The 14,710-nt window shown below is 49.2% G+C and overlaps 1 protein-coding gene and 1 long non-coding RNA gene across 6 annotated transcripts in view; both read right to left on the reverse strand.

Annotated features, from left to right (window-relative positions):
* Window positions 1–620, reverse strand: part of DCAF1 (DDB1 and CUL4 associated factor 1) — a 52,426-nt gene extending 51,806 nt beyond the window's left edge. For all 5 annotated transcript variants that reach the window (XR_012589275.1, XR_012589274.1, XR_012589276.1 and 2 more), the window contains exon 1: window positions 470–620. The gene's annotated coding sequence lies outside the window, so the exon portion shown is untranslated. The remainder of the gene's footprint in view (window positions 1–469) is intronic.
* Window positions 621–6,013: 5,393 nt separating this feature from the next.
* Window positions 6,014–14,021, reverse strand: LOC141749196 (uncharacterized). The gene is made up of 3 exons (XR_012589277.1): window positions 13,798–14,021; window positions 7,992–8,206; window positions 6,014–6,142 (listed from the first exon to the last, which is right to left on the reverse strand). It is a non-coding gene; the product is annotated as an uncharacterized LOC141749196 (long non-coding RNA).
* Window positions 14,022–14,710: the final 689 nt, after the last annotated feature.

Below are 14,710 nucleotides of genomic sequence, written 5' to 3' on the forward strand. Positions count from 1 at the left end.
CCCGTTCCAACCGAAGGTTTACAGCTTAGCTAAGGGTGGGGGAGGGGGGGGAACCCCCGAAGCCGGAGAGCCTCCCTTCCCCAGCAGGAGGAAGAAGAGCCCCGGCGGCGGGGGCGGGCTGGCCGGCGGAGGACCGGGGCGGGCGGGGCCGGCGCGGCGCAGGCCCGCCCCCCCCCGCCGGGCTGACAGGCCTCGGGGGGGTGGAGCGGGGGGGGGAAACGAGGCGCAGCGCCTCGCTGCCCCTCGCAGGGCGCTCCCTAGCGCGGGGGCGGAGCGCGCCCGCCAACCCGCCCTTTCCCCCGGCGGCTCCCTCAGGGCCTGAGGCGACCCCCCCACGCCTTCCCCCCCGCCCGGCGCGGAGGCCGCGGCCGCCAACCGGCCCGGCCCGGGGGAAGCGCGGCGGCGCGGCTCAGCCCGGCCCGGCCTGGCCTAGCCCGGCCCGGCTCCCCCCTCACCCGTTGGCCCGTACCTGCCCGATGCCCCGCTGGGTCGCCGCTGCCCCCGGCCCCTGCGCTCGGCCCCGCACACCCCGCGGCGGCCGCGATTGCTATGGCGGGCACACACTTTGCGCGTCACCACGCTGGAGGGGAGGGGGGGGAGCGGGGCGGGCGCGGACGCGTCACAGCGAGGGAGGGGGGAGGCGGTGGCGGGCAGGGAGCGGCGCTCGGCCTGCCGGGAAACGGAGTTCGCGCGGGGCGAGCACTGCGCGCGTGCGCCGGGGCCGCGGGGGAGGCTGGGAGTTGTAGTTCCCGGCTGGCGCCGACATTAGCCCCCCCTCAGCCCTGCCCCGCTCGCAGGCGAAGGGCTGTGTTCCGGGGTGGGAGGCGAGGCTCTTTATTCGGCTTTTTCCAGCCTGCCGCTGAGGAGCCACCGAGCAGCGGCTGCCGGCCCTGATACCCGGGTGTCCGCGCCGATAGCAGCGGGCAGGCTGCCATCCCGTCCTCTGGCCCCAGCAGGGACCGTCACCAGCTCTGTCATTTTCTTCCTTTCTCGCACCAAGGCTGAGCGGTGACCTGTGCACTGTTCACCTGCTTAACGTTACTTCCAGGCAGACAGCGGGGTGTTTTAGTGAGAGGGCGGCTTGAAGACGAGCATGACTGCCTTCGCTCCCTCTCCAGAGCAGTTTCTCCTCTTCTTATCTGCAAGACAGGAACATCATCGTATTTCTTCCCAGTTAAATGGGGACCGTTTTTGGCAGTGGAAGCCGAACCCCACAGCGGCATGGAACACCCACCTCCGCCTCTGGCCTGGGCCATGCCCAACAGCAGGGAGCGCAGACTGGGCTGAAGCATTTCTCAGGCTCTCCCGGGCCTTTAGGGCAAGCTCCTCTTCCAGCACCCCCACCCTCCCCCCCGGGTGCCAGAGTTCATCCCCCCCCCAGGCCCTTCCTCTGCCACCCCGCAGGAGCAGATACATGCGTGTGTGCAGCGACAGAGTCTGTGTGCAGAGAAACCCTTCAGCATTGCGTGGCCCCATCCCTGTTTGCTTTATGCAGGCAAAGTCTTCTGTTCTTCTGGGGTTTTTTTCCTTGTCTCTGGGCTCCACGGTGGGAGTAGCCCAGCCCTTTGGGGCGCACTGTGTGCTTTTACAGCGGTAATAAGTTGTTATTCTGCACTGTCCCTTGATCCTGTCATATTAAGTTACCCACGGAGAAGATCTACGCACTCTCATCAAGGTTATGGCTTCTGAGGGGGAGGAAGACCTAGAAGGGCGCACTTCTCCCCCATGCCCCCACGGCTGGCTGGAGGATCAAAGGTATCAGACCTGCCTGCAGCATTATTATCCAGAGAAGAGCAGTGTGTCCACAGCTGCACCACCTTCTCTCCCTGCAAGGCACCCGGCAGCCCACAGGCCAGCCACAGAGCTGTTCAGGAGGCGGCTGCGGAGGTTAGCACTCCCATCTCCTCATCACCCAAGTTCAAAGGGCTAACAGCAAAATTAAAGTTTCCAGTTCCTGCCACATCCTTGGTGCACTGGAGACAGAGAGGGTCACTTCTCAGAGAAAGTGGGGTTCAGTCCCCAGGACCACCTGAGCAGGTAAAGGGGCTTGGAGCCTGCTGCTTCATTGCAAGAGCCTGGTATGTTGTCAGAATAAGACAATAGCTCTGCCGCAGCTTCCTATGCAAGCTGCCTGAAGTGCTCAGGCCTTCAGCTCCTGCATTTGGAGGCCTCAGGAGATATTTGGGAAGAGCTCAGTCTAACACCCTTGTTCCCCACAGGGCAGTGTCCTACTGGCTCCCTTGGCAGGGCCAAGACAGGATGAGCTCCCATTTAATTTGTCTTCTCTCAAAAAGCAATGAAACCCCAGCTCGCGCTGCAGCCCTCTAGAAATTGCCCAGGTACTGGCAGAAGCTCTTCTCTTAAAAGAATGAATAAGAGTAAATAAGAGGAAACAGGGTCCTCCCTCTTAGGGAAAGGCTTCATAAGCCCTGGAACTCTTCCCAGCTGAGATGCTTCCTGTCCCCCAGCATCCGCATTAACCCCCTTTCTTACACTGCAACTGTATAAACCCCTGCCCCAGGCAGAGTTTGGACAGGTACAGATTCTGCTACCACACTTACAATACTTGACTCTGTCGTGGTTTAACCCCAGCTGGCAGCCAGGACCACACAGCCACTCCTTTAGTTCTCCCTCCTCCCCCAGAAGGGCAGGGAGAAGAGGGAGAAAAGGAGGGGAAAGAAAAGGGGAAAAAACTTTGTCAGTTGACACAAAGACAGTTTTAACAGAACAATAACAGAAAAGGAAAAATAACAATAATAATGGTAAAAGAATATACAAGACACAAGTCACTCACCACCCAGTAAATTGGTGAATTGGCACCATCCTGAGGAGCGATTGTGAGTACCACCACTGCCCTGGCTGATCCCATTGATATACGGAGCATGATGTCTATGGTACGGAATATTCCATTGGCCATTCCTCGTTCTGTCTATGCTCCTTATCAGCTCCTATGGGAAGCTGAAAAAAAGACCTTGAAAAATATAAACATCACCTGGCAACAACTAAACCAATATGCATTACCGCCATTCCTTTCATACCAAATCTGAAACACAGCAACCGCTAGAAATAAAACCCAGAATTAATTCTATCTCAGCTGAAACCAGGACAGACTTTGTAGTCTTGATTAACTACAGGATGACTGCAGCAGTAAGAATCCTGCAGCAGAAATCCCCCTGAGCACTGGATGTAGTGAGTGAGTCCCCACCCTCACAGAAGCACTTTGCTTTAATAATGCAATTGAAGAAAAAAACCCAAAACATCGCTGTGGGTTGCAGAGCAATAAAAACAAGAGGCCAGCAGTAAGCATGCACCTCTTGTCCTGTGGGACCTTGGGGCAGAGAGAGAAGCCAGTGGTGTGCAAGGAAGGGAAGGTTCACCTCTGCGCGTTCACCTCCACAGGCTCCCCAGCAGGAAACGCAACATACTCGCATGCGATGGTCAACTGATAACAATGATGACTTAAGGCTGAATCAAAGTTTGAACTCCCTTGAACAAAATAATCACTTCTCATCTCTCCATTGCTGTCATATCCCAGATCACCTTGCAATATTGTGGTTAAGATCAGCAATTTATAAGGAGGAGGTAAAACCACTTCTCCAGGCTCTAACAGAGCTTCTAGACTTAAGGACAATTAATTGTAGAATTGAAGGAGGAATGGCACTGGTAAGAGAACCCAGGGAGACACAAGCTGTGTTTCCAGAGGATGCCTGAGTGCAGCTAAGAGGGGAAGTACATGGCTGGGATGCCTCACCCGCTCACAGCTGCTGACAAAGGCAGACCCCCAGACCCAGCCTCCAGGCAGCAGCTTCACCTTCCCACCTAAAAGACACCTTTGCTCCGAGAATGAGAAAAAGGGTTCGTGACCAGGAAGCTCCCAACATTCAGAGAGACTCCTCGCTGATGGCTGCCCTATGAGGAGATGAAGAACCCTTTAGGCTTTCAGGAGAGTTAATTGCTTACCTTGACCTCCAACATAGATCTACACTGACAAAATTTATTGACTTCCTACACTTCGCCTTTTATGAATTGCCCCATCTGCTTATGGGAGTCAGTTTGCTCATCATCATGTTTCTACTTGCAATTGAGTTTCTGTTGTAGGGTAGCTGAGACAGTAACTACTGACTTAGCAGCTGCCGACCTCTGCAGCGTAATTTTGCTGCATGACTCATAGCAGGTGAGTAAGTCCAGTAATAGAGTCCAGTCCCTTCTCAGCACTTGTGTGTATGCAGCACCGCTGCTGCAACTGCACACAGCACCCAGTTGGATTCCCTGGCAGTATCTAGGAAAGGGTACAATGCCAGGAACCGAACTTTTGGGAGGGTCTGAACCTGCCCTGCTAAGATGCTCGTAAAGTGAAGGGTGTTTCTTTACAACTCCCATGCCCCAGGGGACTGCAGAAACCAGGCGGGAGGTCAGACGTCTGGGGAGCTGCACTGGGGAATGGAGGACATTTTCCAGGAGTGCAGTGGAGGTCAGTCTGCCTGCACACCAGCTCGCTGTGATGCACTCCTCTGCGGAGTGCTTCCCCCACTTCAACCCTGCCTGTCACCTCCAGTTCCCCTGGGTACCTGGGGACTGAGCAGAGAGACAAAGCTCTCCCAGGAAGGCCTCAGCTCCAGCCTTGGTACCATCTATCACTCCTCCAGCCTTGATCTGCCCAGATAGTTCACAAATTGTTTTATGAGGTGCAATGCAATACCGTGTCAGCTAATATTTGCAATATCCCTCATGCTGCAGGGGCTTTAAACACTGTCTAGACTCCCCAACAGCACTTGCTTACTATGTATATAGTGCTAAATGTTCACAGGCTGTGCAAAAATATTACTTGATGGATGAGATGATGGCCACGGGTGACCTGCAAGCTGGCAGCCAGCACACCAGCAAATGGTCTGCTCCCGTTTCTTGCCTACCTCTGTGAGAAGGCAGATACTACAGTTGAAAGATGGGAGAAAAGAGAGAAAGATGGGAGAAAGAAAGATGGGAGAAAGTGGGAGTATGCAGGAGAAAACAGTGCAGTGGGATCCTCCCTGCCTGCATATACTGAGCACAGTGAAGCATTGCCACAGGTTACCTACAATCCAGGTAACTGTGGGCAAATGGGGCCAAAACTCGTGCCCTCAGTGCCCATGATAAATGATGTGTGACGAGGGAATAGTCCAATCACTAGGTGGCACACCAGGATCATCACACCAGACTAGCATCCCCTTGGGAGAAGAAGAAAGAGCACAAAATAGCCCAAAGTGCAAGTTAATAAGCAATCATCCGGGACCGATGTGCTTAGAAAGAGCCATTTGTGTGCATGCACATTGGGCGAAAATCCAACAACTAGGTGGAGAAATAAAATGTAAAAGTGCGGACAAAATTTTTTTCATTCAATCAAATTCTGCCTGTTCTCCTTTGCTATTTCTGAGTGACTGTTGGTAAGGTGGGGGAGACCCACTCATGAATGGAGTGTGAAGTGGCAACGCACAGAGGGCAGGAGAGGTGGACATTGCCCCAGGGAGTGCAGTTACCTGCTCTTCTGAGGGCTAAGCCTGCTCCTCTGTGTGGAGAGAGCATTTGGGTTTTCCTTCCAGCAGAAAAGGCCAAACAAAGTGCAAAGAGAAGTTTTTTGCAGCAGACACAACTTCTCTGCTTCCCAGACGGAGACAGAGCAAGGGGCGGCAGCAGCAGGCTGACGTTACCTACTGCAAAAGGAGTTCAAGGGTGGTTATTTGTAGGGAGAGAAAAGAGTGATAGAAGAAGAGTGATAGCGTGGTTTCTGGGGCAGGTTTTTCTCTGGGCTGGAGTAAACACAGCATCACAAGCTACAACCAGCCAAGGCATTTATGAGGAGGGGTTGGGGAGAGACCTACATTTTGGTAGAGGCCCAGCTACCATTGCACATTGTTCTGCCACTGTAGATCAGCAGAAGCAGTTGATCCTTGAAAGCATCAAGGACTGTATCATGGCCACCTATGCTAACTCTTCTGGCCACTCACAGGGTCTGCAGGACTTTCCATCAGGCAGACAGGGCACGTCAGGCTCTCCAAGTGTTTGCATGAATTCAGCAGCGCAGACACAGGCTCACCAGCCAGCTCCCTCCAAGCAATGGCTTGGCTGAGAATTTATCCCAGACTGGAGAGAGAAGCCAGATCTGTATCTAGGAACATAGAAATGCAGAAGAATGTAGTTCATCAGCTCAGATACTAATGAGAACATGAGCAGGCAAACAGCTTTCTTCCAAACAGGCTAGTGCCAAAACCCTCCATTCAGACACTCAGTCTGATGCCAAGAGCACATAACTGCGTAGCTGAGCATCTGAATGACAGCACATCTGCGTTCACAAGCTAATAGTCAACAGGAAAGTTAAATAATACAAAGTGGTCGCTGTTGTGTGAAGTAGAAGTTCATGCACTGGCATAAATTTCTTGCTTTCCAGTACCATGACAGCTGAATCCTGACTGTACTGCAGAAATGCTGCATGGTAGAGTCTTGAGACTTGAGAGTCTTGCTCAGAGCTTTATGCTCAGTTTCTCACAGTCATCTAGCAGCTTCAAGCAGATATTTGTACCTCTCCACTCTCCCAAATCACTGTAAAGTGGACTTACTGGTGTGTCCTGTGATGTACGGGCTGCGTGTTACCGAGGGGGATGCAGGAAGTGGGAAAGAGCCTTTGGGAGAGTGCAAGTGCAAAGATAAACCATGTACACACAGAAAACAAGGGAGAACATGAAAAAAGTAGGGGATAGTAAGTACATGCAGTAAGTATGCAGAAAGTGGCATTATGGCAACAACACGTATGGTTTTCTGACTAAACACATTTCTTGAACTGGGAATGAGTTAAAAGTTCATTTCAAGCACTACACAAAATCCCTTGCTGGTTTTTGAGATTTAACAAGGGGTTTCCTTTTTTATCTGTTTTATTACTGTAGGAAACAGCCACTCAACCAGCAAAAAAAACTCTTCGTACAGGAGGAAGCAAGAAAAGATTATACACAGCATGCTGTGAAATGCCTGCAAGACACACACTGGGAGTATAAACAAATTCCTCCTAATGTTTTCCAGCAACAAGGATTTTAGAGATTACTTGTAACAACAGCAGCTTTAAAAAACAAAGACTAAACAAAATGAGGAAAAAGTATGGTTTTAAGACAACGATCCTTTTGAAGAGGAGGGAGGGGTTTGTTTTGTTTTTTCTCTCTTTTTTTTTTTTTTTTAAGAGAAATTATCAGGCCGTCAGTCCAGGTTGTATATCTGTTCTCTTCATGACTTCTCTCTACAGGAGTTTAATTGGGTCAAGTGTCTGTATGTGACGGTTTTGATGCATGGGGAAACAACGAGCAAATCGGCGAAGGTGGGCTATAATGATTGCAGACACTGTGGATGTGTATAAACATGTTGATTTTGGATTCCAGAGTTGTTTTATCCCTGAGGGATTCCATCAAGGGTCTTAGCAACAGCTATGTGATGTTTGTCATATGTAGCTTCTGCAGTATTTGGTAATCCTAATCTCTAGCTTGACAGTGGTGGTGGTTACAGCTCTGAAAGCTCTGCACGTATCAGTTCCAAGGAAACACACATGCATGGTACCACTGCGATCGCCAAGACATTTGGAGCTGGACAGCTGAAAATTCTGAACACGGATCACTTTTTACTCTCACTTAAGTTCAGCCACACCTAGGAAGAAGCCCTGACGCTGCGCTAGCAGCATAGGGTACTCAGCAGCTTTTGTCATGGGAAACATTATCAGCTGAAGTGAGGTAATGTAAAGCTGCGAAGAGGGACAGGCTGCAGGAGCTTGTGCCACAATTTACGCAAGACACTTGCCCTAAGTTTCCCTCTCCCATGAAACAGTTCATGTTTTTTCACCCAAAAGGAATGACTTCCTCTGGCAACATCTCTCTCTGTACTGCTCTGACCCCAGACAGCCTCCACAGCCCCAGAAATGCTCCGGGACAGGGATGTTTCAGGGCAGGTTACTGAAACTGAGCACCACCAAGCCCACTTACCTTGGAAATGCAGGCGGGCCTCGGCACGTGGTGTTAATGGTGCAGACCCAGATCCCTGCCATCATAGGGGACTTCATAAAGGGCCGGTTCTGTTGCCGAACTCAAAATGCTGGGTCAAGAAACGAGACTGGCTCGAGGGCTCTTCCCCTCCCTCTTCCACTTGCCCCCTCGTGCAGTCGACGGTGTCTCTTCTTTCTTCCAGGTGCTTCGGAGCCCTAGTCAGTGGGGAAAGAATATAGCAAGAATGAAGTTTCATAAATTTCTTTGCATGAACGATACAGAAGCACTTCAGGACAGAGCAGAAGGGAAAGGGAAAAGCACTGAATTTTTAGTAATTCAATCTGGTGCCCACCCACAAAGGAGAAAAATCCCACTGTCTCCTGGGGCACAGTGCACTGCGCCAGCAACTGCCGGGACATCCTCCTGGGCTTTGCTCTCCAGAGAGCTTTGTTTGTGAACATTTAGTTGCATTTATAGGAGTGCAGGGCATTTTATACAGCGGTCTATTCCTTTTGGGATGCAGATCCTTATTCTAAAACCAGCATTGGTAAACGATAACCAGAAAAATATCTAAACCTCCTGTCTGCTTCTGGAGCTAGGGTTAAGGAGCAGTTTGGATGTCCAGTAAACCACTACAAATGATAATAAACATGTGACGTGAAGGTCTGAAGCTCTTAATCTGAGAAAGACATGTTTTTTACCACTTCTAGACACAAAGGAACAGCAAACTGTAAAAATACCAGTTTTAATACCGAGCATTTACATGTAAGTGTGTATCATTCAGAGACTGTTAGTACACTCGACTTACAACAATACTGCCAGTTACATTTGCATGGGAAAACTCAAGCCTGGCAAACAATATCATTGCCTAAAAAGTGGTACATCCCCCCCAGGCCTAATTGCCATCTTTTAGGTGTATATATCTACCTGCTGCAATACAATTGTTAAATTGTGATGAACACACAACTAATTATGAAATAGGGGCATTTTTGAGGGATAATTTTGGCATCCCCCACTGAGAGAAAGTAATTTTTTTTTTGAGAGAGAGTTTTTCTCTTGATTCTTTCTGCTTCAGGCCTCCTTCAGAGAAAAAGACCCTTCTGAGCTGTTGGACGTACCAAATCACAGCACGACTGGATAGGACTGGCAAGAATTTTCCCTGTATTCTGTTATTTGACAGTTTATGTTTTGTGTTCAGTATAATGTTTGTATGCTTATCATAATGCAACATTACATTTAGTGTAGTGTCTGGGCAGTAATCTTTTGTGTAGTCTGGGAGGAAAACAATGCTTTTGCCCAAAGAGAAGTTAAAAAGATGGGAGGAAGCAATGAGAGATGTTTATGGCTTTTGCAGGCTGTTTGGACAGCAGAACTCACAGGAGATTTTAGCAATAGATGCAAAGCTTTGTGCCAGGAAGGAAGAGGGAGGCGTGTTTAGCCACTTTTTGAGGCTAGGATGCTATTTCCCATAAAGCGGAGTTCTGCATTGTGGCTGTGAGTACCAAGGTTTATTTTGCTTTGTCTTTGGATCGTGGGAGTAAAATTCTGGTCTCCTCGAAATATGTGGGATGTTCATGACTAAGATAATAAAGGCAAGATTTCGCCATAGACATTTTGAATCGCCTCCATCCCAGCCTTTCCCAGCCAGTTGTGTAGCATGGCCCGATGCACCTGTCTGCTACCTGCCTGATGAGCTCCTTATGATACACAACCCTCTCCCACTAGTTACTGTTAACTAGCATTGTGTTCTCCTGGGCTATGGAAAACTGCCCATGGGCAATGGGAGAATCCCCTGGAAGATTAGTCCCAAAGAGAGAGCTTCAGGAAACAACATCGCCTGCTGCAGAAAGTTTTACAAACCAGCTGCGGTTACCCACCATCCAGGAGATGAATATTTAGCATCTGCTTTAGAGCAGCGACTCCGGATCTAACCATGCAACTCCCCATAGCTCCCTTTCACAAAGGGCAACAGCTAAAAAGGGAGTGCTGAGGTCTCACAGCTCCAACTCTTCTGAACTAGTCTCTTCCTTGCCCGGAGTTGATCAGCACCACTCTCCCAAGAGTGTGCAAAATGGGTGAGGAGGGTAACTAAACTAGCTTTCTTGCAGCCAGGCAAGTTCACAAAACCCTTTGGCTTGCTGGACTGGCTGCAGAAACTCCCCACATTTTTAGAGAACATTTTTTGCTCCTATTGTCAGCATTAAGTTGATGGTTGGACTAGATGATCTGAAAGATTCCCTCCAACCTAGGCAAATCCATGTTTCTACTCCCAATACTGCTTTTCTCTCTTGTCCTTCCCTGGCTGAACCTTTACCAAGAGTTAGGTAGCACATGGATTTTGTAGTCGGTGGAGTTATACCCCTTACCCTGTGCATGTAGGAGAATGTGCCACCCTGCAGACACCATCATACTCCATAGCCTATATCTCCCTTCCTCAGGAGATACTACCTCACAGTGGGAATTTGCTCAGTTACGAATAATCCCCAGGAAGGATTCACAGCTGGCTGAGGGGGGCTTGCTAGAAGGGAGGGTTGTAGCTCCCCTCTTCCCCATATGAATTGCAGATATAGCATCCTCATCCCTGAGCTGTGTTTTCTGGAAGGACTCTGACTTCACCTTGTGCTTCTGCTGCAGTCACAGCATCCAGGTCTGCAGGTTCTGCTCAGGGCCCCTCACCCCATCTCCGATCACTTGATGGTGGGGAACTGCTGGGAGTACCTGTGTCCCAAACCTCTCTTGGGAATTCAGCAGTCTCCTCCCCATGCAGGCACCAGCTGGCAGCAATCCACTCCTGCTCAGCTCTGCACCCAGACTGTACGCAAGCAATTTTAAACCCAGGGTGTGGACTAGTTGAATATGACTAAGAAAATGAAAGATGACTAAGAAAAACAAGTTCTTGTGCTGTGGAATATATCTCCAGCCTGAAACAGCCAGAGAACTCTGCAATTCTCCTGCAAAGCCCTGAGAGGCACACAGATCTCCTGATAACATCAAAACACCCTGAGCCAGAGTCTCTGCCTCCCGCTCATCTCCCAGCAGAGCTGAGACCATGGCACCCATGTTCAGAAACACCTCCTCTGCCTGCTGGTCTTCCAGGAGCCTGTATCAGTGGAAGAACTTTCTCTACCCACTGCTTTTCACTCCTGCGGAGCAAGCGGCTGTGTAAACGTGTGACCAGGGCTGTCACCTCCCGCTGCAGCCCTCTGCCCTGTCCATTTGCGACTCCATGTCAAAGCACACCAGGGTTGCTGTGTCTGTGGAAGCTGTTGGCAGGTGTATGCAAACTTGTCTGGGTAAACTTCACTTGGCTGATTTCTAACCTTCCAGTCATTCTCTGGCTTCTTCTGTCTCTTCTTTTGTGGTTTTTCTTTAATTTTTCCCCTAATAATTCACATAATTCTGGTTGCTATGCAGTGTTTCCAGGCTCAGCCATCTGTAACAATCCCCCACCACGGGTGTGTGCAGCTTGGCTGCAGCAGGGACGCTTTGCTGATTAATTTGCCTTTTTTGCATAGTTATTTTGGATGCTTGGAAATAAACTGAAAATAAAACTGTTACTAATACCTTCCCCTTCCTTGTGCCAATTAACTTCAGCAAATTAATCTTTTTCAACACCATCCTTTGTGTGGTCTAGACGAGAGTGCAGACAGTCATGTAAACTGTATGGCTCAATTCTCTCTCCACCTTCGCTCTCACCAGTGCCACCCAGACGAAGAAGGTGGGTAGAAGGGAGCAAGGAAGTAGCACATTTGGACATCTACATGGGTCCTGTGCTGGGTCATCCCATGGGGTGAGGAGGAGAATCCCAGAGGCTGTTTCCTCTGCCAGAAGCTGGAAAAAGGGAAGGATCTGGTCCTGTTCCCACACATACTGAACACATGTCCCAGCCTCTAGACTATTAAAAGGCAACTATTTGCTGTTTCATAACCCTTTGCTAATGCCTGAAAGGGAGTGCTGTACAGCTCCCAAAGCTCTGCCAACAGGTATGTTGTCACCTTAACCGCTCTTCTGATCTGTGAACAGTAAGTTTCCAAAAATAATTGCCTAGCCTCTTGATTGCATTGTCCTCTCCGCCTTCCTGCCCATGGCCTGGCTGGGCAGGTCGTGCTGCATTTGAGTAGGGAAGGTCATTCACCTGCCCAGGCTTCAGCCACACAGGAGAATGAATAACCCGTTAATATTGCTCCCCATTTTATGCATCAGGACTCTTTATGCATACAAGCAGCCCCAAGATTATCTCCTTCCTACATACAATTCCATGATTTCCCTACCTAAATACATCCACCATCAAAACTATGCTCTTAAATCATGCCCCAGAGACTGTGAGCCTCGCAGGAATGAAAATGTTCTTTGGAAACAGAGATGTTTCCTTAAGCTTCTGAACCTCAGAAACAATTGTAAAGCCAGAGGAGTCAATGAAAGGGAGAAATGTTGTTTAATGTAGTTTAAATGGTTGCTGTGTAGGGGTTGTTTTCCAAATGAGTGAAGTCACCTCTTGTTGGCACGCAAGGGGTGGGTGGGAACAGACTACAATGACTTTAGATTATTCCAGAATTCAGATACCACCCACTGCAGGAGGACAGAGACTGCAAAGAGCACTGAATTACACCAGGGTATTCCCACTGAGTGAGGAAGCAAGAATAACTGCTGTGAAGACCCCTTCCCAAAGGCAGGGCATGCTGGGATGGTAGAGCATAATGAATTGTGGATTTTAAGCACTTCAATTTCTGCCATTAGAATGATTATGTTCATCTTCAGCTCCACCAATGTTTTAGAACAATGTTTTGGCATCATAAGAAGTGTGACTAACATCAACTGGTAATTAAACAGTGCAGGACATCAGAGTAGCAACAGGGAAAATGTAGGTACAAATCAGGAGATGCTACGCCTTTCATTTGTGTGGCACCTTAAACATGAAAATGTGAATTACAGTGCACAGGGTGGTGGGGAAATCCCTCCAGTACAAGAGCCTCTGCATGGTGGACAGTGGTTGAAGGTGGGATGCAACCATGGATACAGGTGAAGTGTCAGGAAAGGAGCAGCTCCTGGTGACACTAACACTTCTTCGCCTGAAGAAGTAGTTACGTGTATGACCAAGGATTCTCACATAATACATTGCCTCAGGATTATGACACTAAAAAGGAAGCATTACTGCTAATAAGTGAGAAGTGAAATCAGCACTAATCCCTACATATGGGCTGCTTAAATCAAAGAATTTGCAGTGATTACAGGTGTTCTGAAGAACAAAAGATTAGCTCCCACCTGAAGAACAAAAAAAGAGAGTGAAAAGCACACTGGAAAGCAAAGAGAAAAACTAGCAATCTTGTTTTGTGTCTGCAGATTAATAGTAAACCCTGGGTAAGTCTATAGAATGCAGAAGCAAATATAGGTCTTATATAAGCATGAGTATGATAAGTGCACTAGCCTCTTCCCAAACCTTGATAATCCAACCATAAACTTTCCACCTGTCATATATCTGCTCAAACCCAAGAAGTCTTGCCTTATTAGTCATTTAATTGCACATATCTTCCCCCTCTCCCCCCCAAACTCCTTTCTTCGCCATCCTCATCTATGAGGGTAAGACTCTGGATAAACAATTAAAATACAGTTGTGAACTGAGCAAAACAGAAAAAAGCTTGCTGTTTCTAGACAGTCTACAGCCATCCTACCTATCAGCATCATTCATACAGAGTCCAGAGTCATGGTAAAGCCCCAGGGTCTTCATCAACAGACAATCTGAGCGCAGAGACCAACAGCTTCAACCATAGGGAGAAGAGCAGGGACAGAGAAGTAGCCCCTCACTTACCTATCAATAGCAAATATCTGGTGCTCTTAAAAGGACAAGAAACTAGGAGCCCAGGCAACCCCAGAACCAGCAGGGCAGGGGGTCTCACCAGTCAGTGCTCATACCACAATATCCAAGTCAGGCAGGCAGGCAGGCAGGGGGACAGCAGTCAGCATCAAGCAAGAACTCAGAATCAGGCAAGCTCATGATGATGAGGCAGAGCCAAAGTTAAGCTAAGAAACACATCTACAGACTACATACACCAACCAAAACTAAACCAAGCTCAAGACTAACTGCCCTGGACTGAGTTTAAATAGAGCCCCTGTGCCCATGGGCGGGGGTCTGTGAGTGGAAGCCCCAGGTGAGGCTGATCAGGGCCATTAAGGCCCATGAGGGCCCTGACATCTGCAATACAACACGTGAACAGTGCTATCACACAGGTGAAAACCCCCTTGTATGGAGTGTTATCAAAGTTAATTCCCCAGGAGAAAGCTTGCTGTAGCATTGGAAAGGAGGTCTTGGCAGAGGAGTGGCGGCAAAAACCTGTTCACATTGGTCATGGATCATGTCATCTTCTCTGCCCCACAGCTAATGACAGAAAAGTAGAGCTGGCTGTAGGCAAAAGCAAAGCAAACACCAGCCTTGCCCAGCTCTGTGACCCCAGTTTCTATCTTTAACAGAATGAGGTTGCCTTGTCTCTTTGGAGTGGCATAAAAGTTGGTTGTGCCTCCAATGAGGACAAGCCAAGAACTGTCTGCTAGAAAGACACAACCCCTCGGTGCCTTCTCCTTCTAGCTTCCAAGGTGGCAGCTGGCAGCAGGGCAGTCCTGACCAGCCACTCGGTTTATTTTCTGCTAAGGAAGGTGAGGAGGTGCCTTTTTTTTTACCCTGTGCCCTCCTCATGTCCTGGGATGCAGAAAGCCCACGCTGGCCA

This window comes from Larus michahellis, chromosome 10 (genome assembly GCF_964199755.1).
Source record: "Larus michahellis chromosome 10, bLarMic1.1, whole genome shotgun sequence".
NCBI lineage: Eukaryota > Metazoa > Chordata > Aves > Charadriiformes > Laridae > Larus > Larus michahellis.